This window comes from Cupressus sempervirens, chromosome 3 (assembly GCF_028749045.1).
Source record: "Cupressus sempervirens isolate cs-2001-9-10 chromosome 3, ASM2874904v1, whole genome shotgun sequence".
NCBI lineage: Eukaryota > Viridiplantae > Streptophyta > Pinopsida > Cupressales > Cupressaceae > Cupressus > Cupressus sempervirens.
Genome location: NC_143120.1, coordinates 710,232,180 through 710,242,323, shown reverse-complemented (window position 1 = coordinate 710,242,323; position 10,144 = coordinate 710,232,180).

The window sequence follows — 10,144 nt, the reverse complement described above, 5'->3', positions numbered from 1 at the left end:
ATTCAAAAAAATAAAAATGATAAAATTTAAAATAATTAAAATAACTTTAAAATTATTGATCTATATAATTTTAAAAAATGATCTATTAACATTTTTTTTTTGAAATTACACATTTACATACCTTTTGAAAATTACACATTTACATACTTTTGAAAAAAATTGCAAATTAAATACAATAAATAAAAAATTATAAATATAAATTTTACTAAAAACATATTATTTCATTTATCAAATTAGTCATTATCTATAATTAAAAATACCTATTCATTCCTCCCTGTGGAGTTCTGAAAATTAACACTAATGGTTCTTCTCGTGGGAATCTTGGTCCGGCTGGTATTGGCGGAGTGGCTCGTTGTAGTTCTGGGAATGCTAAATTTTTCTTCTCAATTCATAAGGGTGATTATACTAACAATCTCATGGAAGCTCAGGCTATTTTATATGCTGTGGAACAGTGTTGCTTGTGGGGATGGAGTAAGATTATTTGTGAGTCTGATTCCCAGGTGGTGGTGAACATGCTTTCTTCGCAAGAGGTTGAGGATGTTAGTTGGCAGCTGGCCACTGTTGTTAAGCAGATTCTTTTCTTCTCTTCCTCTTTTCAGTTCATTAGGTTCAAGTATATTTCGCGAGAATGGAATAGACCTGCTAATTTTTTAGCCAAATGGGCTTCTAGTCATGATCCGGGTTGGAATATTAGGGATAGGGGGCAACTGTCCTTTGAGATGGTGAAAGAATTTGATGATCTTGTTGCTCAGGATCGAGCTCCTTGTTGAGTTCTCCTTGTTGTATTCCTTTCTATCTTAATAAATTTTTACCCCTCTTTTTGCACTAAAAAAAAAAAAATACCTATTTCATTCTTTGACTTAAACTTGAAAACAACTAAATTTAAAATGTAAAAAAAAAATTGATTATTTTTAATAATATAAAATTGGAGTCATAAAGAAAGAACATCAATGAAGAATATGTGACAAATTAATAATTGAAAAAACAATAAAATATGTCAAAATAGAAATTGTTTTCAAATTTAAATACTTTAAAAATCTAAAGTTTTTTTAATTAGAAAGTTTCTTTTAATATATACGATTAAAAGTAATAGTTTCTAAAATCTAATTTTTTATATTTTATTCATATTATGATTTCTATTTTATTGAATGTAAGATAAAAGTTTCTTTATTCAACCCAAGATTTGATAATTTAATTTTTTTGTTTTAAAAGAGAATATATTTTTTATATAACAACTTTAGTGTTTACCGTTAAAAATTTGTAAGCTTATTTTTGTTCTCTTTCAACTCTAAAATACACAATAAGGGAAAAACTTAAATGCAATCTTTAAATATATTTTGATCTTACTAAACATAATTCAAAATTATTTTATTGCATAACAAGCTAACGTTTTAAGAAAAAATAAATAAATTTAAGCCTTATTTTAGTTCACATAACAATATTTAAGCTTTATTGAAAATTAATCAAATTATTGAAATCAAATCTACAAAGTCATTTAAGCTCATTCTCATGGATAACATAAATTAAAATAGGTGGGTGACAAACTATAATCTCCATCCAATTCTCTTACAATTGCTCCATCTACAACAAACTAATTTCATTAACTACATAAATTATTTAAAAAAAAATCTTTAAAAACTCTCTCAAATATTGTACAAATCTAACTTCCATATCTTGGATGGTATTATAGGGCAAAATTGAAATTATCAAGAAGATAAAAGAAAACAACATAAGAAAAAATCATTCAAGAATAAGATGCAAATTCTAAAACCTATAAAACATTTTATAGAAATATGAGAACCTAGAAAAATTAGAAACTTCTTAAGAGAAAAAAAAAATCTTCAAAAAATTTCTCAAATATTGTACAAATCTAACTTACATATCTTGGATGGTATTATAGGACGAAATTGAAACTATCAAGAAGATAAAAGAAAACACCATAAGAAAAAGTCATTCAAGAATCTAATGCAAATTTTAAAACCTATAAAATATTTTATAGAAATATGAGAACCTACAAAAATTAGAAACCTTATTTTTTATAAAATGAGGAGTCTTACAATATTTTTGTCGAAAAAATAATTTCTGGGAGCAAAGCATAAAGCCTATCAGCTTAATTAATAAATCAACAATATATAGTATAAATTTAAAATAATTTATTATATTATAATAATTAATAAATAGATACATTGAAAATGTTGCTTTATTGTTCAATCAAGGAACTAAGTTGATAATATTAAGAGATTAGAAAAATGCTCTTATCAAGGAACTATTATTTATTTATATTAAAATTAAATTGTTATTCTTTAGGAAAGCTCTTACTTACATAATCAAATTTAGACTTAAGAGTTAGTAGAGAGAAAATGTTTATCAAATTTTGAATACGTCCTAGGTTGAATTCCCAATGATGTATTGGTGATATGAAAGAATTGACTCTTCAATCTATTTGATAGAAGCATTAAGATAGATATTAGGAAAAATATATAATTGAGAATCAATTGAACTTAAGTTTTTATATTATTTTTATTAAATTAACAACCTAAGATATATGTATATGTATAGATATGTGTGTGTGTAAATAGATATATATGTATATATGTACTTGATAAATAATGAATAAGTAACATAACACTCTAAAATAAGAACTCCAAACATGATTATTTTATATTTTTTAAGTACCATCATCTATTAGTTATTAAAATGAATTCAAAAAAATAGGAGTTGTTCCATATAGAATTACAAAAGAATATAACAAGAAATCTATTTATATATAGAACCACTTTTAAAAAACTCCTATAATATTAGAACAACATTAAAATCAAAATAATTCAAAATTATATTACTATTATCTAATTTTTAAATTTTAAATTATTGATTGTTTAAATTGATTCAAAGAAATTGCCATTTTTATTATTTTCAAATTAATAAACTCTTTCATATGTTAAACATGATCAAAATATGATTAAACTTATAAGAAGTAAGAAATTGAAAATCGTAATTATCATACATGTGTCATATTGTTGTTCCATTTGTAAACAAAAATGTTAATGCCTTCAAATATTGTTTATAAAGGGTGAAAAACTTTATAATATTTTACATTAGACAAAGTATCTCTTATTTTGTAATAATCTACAATGCTCACACGTGTATACTCCTTACATTGTTATTTGAATATCTTTAATGCCAATACCATACTTATTGATGATGTTTTATATTATTGTTGATGTACTCTATTGGCCATATTGAGAGTGTGGTTGCCAACATTGTTTTATGAGATGATATATTGAGGTGTTTGAATTGGTCACAACAAGTTGAGAGAGAGAGGGTTTTAAAATTTTTTGGTTTTTATTTATTTATTGCAAACTTTTTGCTTTTCAGAATTATTGTGTGGGATTTTACTTCCTTACACAAATGTTTACAATCTGCTCATAGGTAGCTTAAATTTGATGACCATTCATACATTTATTTTAATTTGTTTTTTAACTTCATTCTCCATTTAACACACTTCATTTTTAGTCTAATAAATATTTTGACAATTGTTCATTTAAATCAATTTTACACCTGTCAAATTTAGTCTCAAATCAAATTATACTCTAGTTGTGGCAAAGCTAAATTTGATGGCCTATCATACATTTTACCTTTTGCTCATTTTGACATTGTCCTTCAGATACTGAATATTGGCAAAACTAAATAGAAATTGAATACAAGTCACGACCTCTTAAAAATATACATTTCTATGAAATTTTATGCTAAATATTTTTTGATCAAAATTCTTGTAAACAACCCCTAGATATTCTTGTTCTTCCCATCCAAACCCCTCCACCACTTGATTAAATCAATTTTCATTTTGAGTGGAAATCCTCTGAAAAACAAAGCTCCACCTCTTTCAACTCTTCCTTCATCCACCCTCTCTTGTTTTGGATGGTCTGAACCATATATTTTATAGACATGTTGATGTGAAGCAGAAGCAAAACAATGGGAAAGGGGCTCCCACCATTGATGATTCACTAATGAGTGATATTACTTTGTTAGCAACTCATCTCCTCCATTCTCTCTCCAATACCAGTTGGATTACCTTTATGATCTGTTTGTCCCTGCTTGTGGAAGTCTTAAAATTACCATTGCTTAAGTTCATGTAAATTCATAGCATAAAATATATTTCCAGCATACAAGTAGAGAGAGAAAAAGAAAGAGGTATGTTGAGCTGTTGTTTTACACGATGCTAAACGACATGAATTCTTGCGAACTCCTCTCTTGAAAAGTTAATTTTGTAAATTGACTCCAAGGTTCCAGGTGATCTTGCAACCCACTGGAACTCACCCAGTTGAAGATAAATGTGAATGTTCATGAGGAGGCCTTTGCTGGTTTGTTTTGATTTCAGATGGAATGTGTAATCACTTCTGTTGAGTAGTTGTTTTACACGATGCTAAACGATAGGAATTCTTGCGAACTCCTCTCTTGAAAAGCTGATTTTGTAAATTGACTCCAAGGTTCCAAGTGACCTTGTGACTTACTAGAACCCACCCAATTGAAGATAAATGTGAATGTTCATGAGGAGGCCTTTGCTGGTTCGTTTTGATTTTTGATGGAATGTAGAATCTGCACACTATTTAAAAAATAACACTAAAATAAAACTATGTTTTTGTAATTTTATGTTTTTTAATGAATGCAATCTAACAATGCAACTAATATGAGTTCCTATTCTAGCAAGGGGTTAGCAAAGCAAATAAAAAAACTTGAAAGAAAATGACATGAAATTCAAAGCAAATAACATGAAATTGAAATCTCTAATAGCACCAGTTTGTCACTTGGGTATCTCGGGAGCTTCTTAGGATTGATGGAGGCACCAGCTACCCGAAGATATGTGAATGTTTTGAACTGGATGAAGTAGGCTCCGAGAACTGTAATCTATGCTTTAGCTTCATCAGATAACCTTTTCCCATAATCTCCCCCATCATTCATGATTCTATACTCCTTGCTTTGTGTTGAGAGCTTCTTCTTCACTAGCTAAGGGTAGACTATGTATGGCTAGGCATTAGGATCCTACATACTGCCTCTCTTGTACAAACCGAGATAGTTTATTACCCTTTCTGCAAGTAGGTATACCATGTAAGAAGTCATATAAAACTTTTTCTTATCCTTTACTATCCTCAGTTGGTCACATAAGTTTTCACTTAGTGTGGTGGCCTAATCCAGGGGTATCTTTGCTACTCTAATGGTCTCAATGAAGTTGACCATGAAAGTGCTGAGGTGGCCTGCTGCAGGTAATCCCATAATTCTACTCAAGAGAATGATGGAATACCAATGTCATCCTTCATATACCCCCGAGCCATATCGACTTTACCTGTTATCCTTCCTTGAGGAGGCTTCTCAATAAGGTAAGAGGATTGTATGTTGTCTATTGCCTCTTGCTGGTGCTCCCTATACCATCTCTCTACCACTTCATATAAGAGTCTAATAAACTGAATTGCTCTCGGAAGATGGAAGACCCTCTCAATATTGTTGGGTCATAGGTCCAACACAACCTCTCCTATGATGCTCTTGACGACCCTTTCTTCAGGAACAAAATGTTGTGCTAGGGCCATAATTAGTTCAGCTAATTGTATTGACATAGGATGTGAAGCTGCGTTCACCAACCTAGAACAGATCAATGAGGATACTAATGCAGATCTCTCCATTGGTTTGTTATAAATCTTGATGAATTCTCCTAGATCTGTGTGCCCTAGGTCAATATCTCTGATTTTTGTGTAATCATCATGGAATCTCGACTTGGATGGTATGCCTTGGAACTTGAATACAACGGGTTTGGGTGCTACTCCAGATGTGGATGCCATTTGATTACCTATACATCATAAGAAAAAATGCTTGTTAAGTTAACGATAAAACTTAGAAATAAAACGTAAAAGCTTTGAATTTTAAATTAAAAAAAAAATGAAATGCCCAATTTGGGAATTTATTATTATTATAATAATTTTTTTTATCATTTTATATATTTCTCTTTTTTTTTTTTTGCTTTTTGCATTTTTTATTTATTTGTTTTGCAAAATTATGCACGGTGAGGCTTGGTAGCACGCACGGAGGTACTAGTCATGGCGGAGCTACAGTTACATTGTGGGTGTAGTGCTTGGCACCGTATTATGGGGCACGCAGTGGCCAAAGGGCCACACAAAGATTCAAGTGCACAACACATAGGCTAAAGGAGCACGGCACCGAGTTTAGTGTGCGACACCGAGGCTCAATGCGCATGGCACCGAGGCTCAACACGCACGACACCATGTTCAACATGCAGTGCTAAGGTTCAATGCGCACAACGCTAAGTTTAGTGAGCAACGCTGTGTCTCAATGTGTGCGGTGTCGGGTGAATGTGGGCGACACTGGGTTAAGGCATGTGACACTATTGTATGTGGGTAGTGCCAAATGCATGTGGGCGGTGTCAGGTTAAGGCGTGAGGTGCCATTGTATGTGGGTGCACATGACATAAATAAAATGATGACGCACCTTGTGTAGGTGGAAGCTCTAAAATGCAAGTGAGAAAATGAAGTTCGAAGCAGGAGAAAGGGGTTTTATAACCCCTTCATCGAGTGGGGTACGTGACATGCCCCTGTGCTATCATGTGGTTGTGCTACACAGACCTCGCTCATGCGTGCATGCATTTGCGTGTCGCAATTTTTTGTTTTGTTTCTTTTTGAATTTTTGAATTTTTTTTTTATACTTTCCAAATTTTGATTTTTTTGTGTTTATTTTTATTTTTTGACTCTAATAACTTTTCTTGAATCTTGAACTGTGAGTTCAGGAGTCTGAAAAAGGTAGGGGGTCCCCATTCCTAACTAGGAATGGGGCATGTGTTGTGAGACCACAAAAAATAGCCTCAAAAAAGGGAAGAAATGACCAAGGCATTTCTTCATCTGCAAACATTCTTTCAACGTGTGTCAAACACCAACCGAACTTTGAACATCTAGAGCATCTTTCAGATGACTTTGCAATCAAAATCCCAGAATTAGAAACCTTCAAGCTCATGTGTGATTTGTGTATTCATTCCCTTTGATATCTCAAGATGCATTCTATCAAATTTTTTTGACAACTTGAAAATAATTTTCCACTCCTCTTGGCTCATTCATTCAGAATCTCCACAAAGGCTATTCATCGATCACTTGCTTTACTAGATGAGAGAATCAGTTTGAGGGCTCTTGGTGGGGTGTCACATTCTTTTAGCTTTTTGGCAGATTTGAATAATTTCTCCGTGTCATTCAGAATGTTACTTTTGATGAAGCAATATTTTGGATACAAGATACTTTGTTTTGAAAAAGTATCTTTTTCCATTTCAGATCTTTAGAATCCTCTAGTCTTAACACCGTATTTTTTCTCTTTTATTTTCTTTCTTTTTAAAAAAAGAAAATCTTCTGTATTCTGACTATGCTTAGACTATGTAGTCAAGACATCAATGTCATTTCTTGGATTCGATCTCTTGCGAACATCCCTTGTGTTCCTCTTCTAAAACTTTTAGAAACTTGCACGCCAAACATTAATCTTAGCAGCCTTTCGAGGAGACCCCTCCTATTTGAAACAATTGGAGCTTGGATCGTCCCTCATCATCTTTGACTTCAATTTAACAACACCTAAACCATAAAATTTTTAAATTTTCAAAGTGTTGAGAACTTGTAGGTATATACTCCTGATTTCTAGACTGAAAATCCCTTGTTTCCAAAGGAATGTCCATTGCTTGCTTGGTATAAGACACACAATCATCCAAACGTTTTGACAAAGAAATACCTCTTCCTAAAATTAGAACCAAAAAGTGGTTAGTAAAATCTTGAGAAAAATCTCAAGTACACCTTACCCCCCAAGACTGATACAACTTTGAAAAGTAACACACGACTGAAAGCAAACACACAACATGAAAGCAAACACACATTCAGAAATAAACACATTTGTAGGAACAAAAATCTAATCTATATGTAGAAATAAAATCTAATTAATTTTTTTTTTGTTCTTGTGTGTCTTTTACACCTCAAAATAATGCTTCAAAAACTGCCCATTTACGGGCAAGGGAAGAAATTCCCCTTGTAAGGAACTGAGCCTAAAAGTATTCTCTGAAAATTTCCACAATCTGATAGGGGCCCATCCACAAGAATTGAAATTTAGTATGGCTGCCCGACTTTTCTTTTGCCTTATCCCAAAGTAGAACAAGGTTGAAAATTCTGAATAATTTAATCATGGCCCTTTTATTGAACCATATTTTAACAATAGCTTGATGTTTAGCCATGTGCTCCAATGCAACTATTTGTTTCTCATCCATCTCTACAAGATTCATCAATCTGATTTGTACTTTGTCAGCATCTTCAACATACCCACTCATGAATTTAAAAACAAGAATTTTGAGATTAAGTGGGAACACTGGTTCTTGTTCATAGACAAGCAAATATAAAGAAGTCCCCAAAGTGTTTTTGACTCTCACTTGATCTATCCATAAGGTATATTTGAGCTGCGTATGCCAATCTCTAGGATTGTCCTTCAATAATCGTCTTATTACTGTGATCAAGTTCTTGTTTGTAGATTCTGCTACCCCATTTCCTTGTGGGTAGTAATTCGAAGAGAACTTGATAATGACTTGATTTTCAAATGCCCATTGGGTCAGGAATACTAATGCAAAAGCAAACTTGTTATCACACACAAGGGTGAATGGCATTCCAAACCTAGTAACAATGTGTTCTTCCAAGAAGTCTGTTACCACCTTAGCAGTGCAATTTTTGAATGTTTCTGCTTTCGTCCATCATGTGCAGTAATTGGTAGCCATGAGAATAAATGCATTTCTATTTGATGATGGTGGATTGATTGGACCAATGAAATCTAGCCCCCACTTTGCGAAGGGGCATCTATCATACATAGGCTATAAGGGCATTGCCGGATTCCTTTCTCTATTAGCACTGGTTTGACAAATATGGCAAGAGTGTACATGCTCAAAAGTGTCTTTGAATATCGAGGGCCAAAAATAACCTGATCTTAGAATCATGTGAGCCGTTGCTTCTACTGAACCATGTCCTATACCATACTTGTCATGAAAGTGTTCCAAGACTTCCTTTGCTTCCTCACAGCCTAAGCACTTCAGATAAATCCATTTATAGTTCCTCTTATACAACTTGTTGTCATGTACCATATAAGATTCACACTTCATTTTATGTCCCCTATGTTGTGAACTATTCATCCAACTGGGACATTGGTCTTGTAGAAGATAATAAACAATGTCTTGATACCAAACATCTGTCACCACACCTTAACCAATATCAACTTGAGATACGATCCTCTTATCCTAATCATCTTCATTTGTTTCACTGTCAAACTTGAACTCCTTTTCATCTCCATCTTGGTTATCAACTATCATTTTTGACAACCCTTGACCTCTAACTAATCTCATAGATTGCATTTCGAGATCAAATTCTTGAGGTATGGACATCCACTTTCCCCTTCTTTCACCAAGTTCATTCTACATCAAAAGTGTCTTTACTGCTGGATTAAGTACAATTGCGTATACCTTACTTCTCAATATGTAATGACGGAGCTTCTTTACTACCTTGATTAATGCAAAGGATTTTTTTATCAAGGTTTGAATAATTTAACTCTACATTCTTCAGGGGGCAACTCATAAAAGCAATTGGTATTTCATCTTCCTTTTCCTTTTTCTATGTTAGGATCCCTGCACAAGAGTGTTCGGAGGCAAAGGAATAGATCTTAAAAGGTAGCTCGTAATCAGGACTCACCAAGACTGGGGCCGTGGAAATGGCAACCTTGATATCTTCAAAAGATTTCTTTATCTCTGGAACCCATTCCATCTTAGCCCCCTTTTTGAGTAAATCATTAAGGGGACAAACTATCTTTGCAAATCCACTTATGAATTTTTGCACAAAATTTATCTTCCCAAAGAAAGATTTTAGTTCCTTTCGACTGTGAGGAGGTGCTAATTTCAGAATAGCTTCAATTCTATCAAGATCAATGGAGATCCCGACCTCAGAAATGATATGACCCAAAAGCTTTCCTTTAGTAACCCTGAATGAACATTTCTTGGGGTTGAGGGATACGTTGTACCTGCGACATCTATTGAACACCTACCTTAAATCAGCAATGTGAGTGCTTTGATCTTTTGAAAAGATGG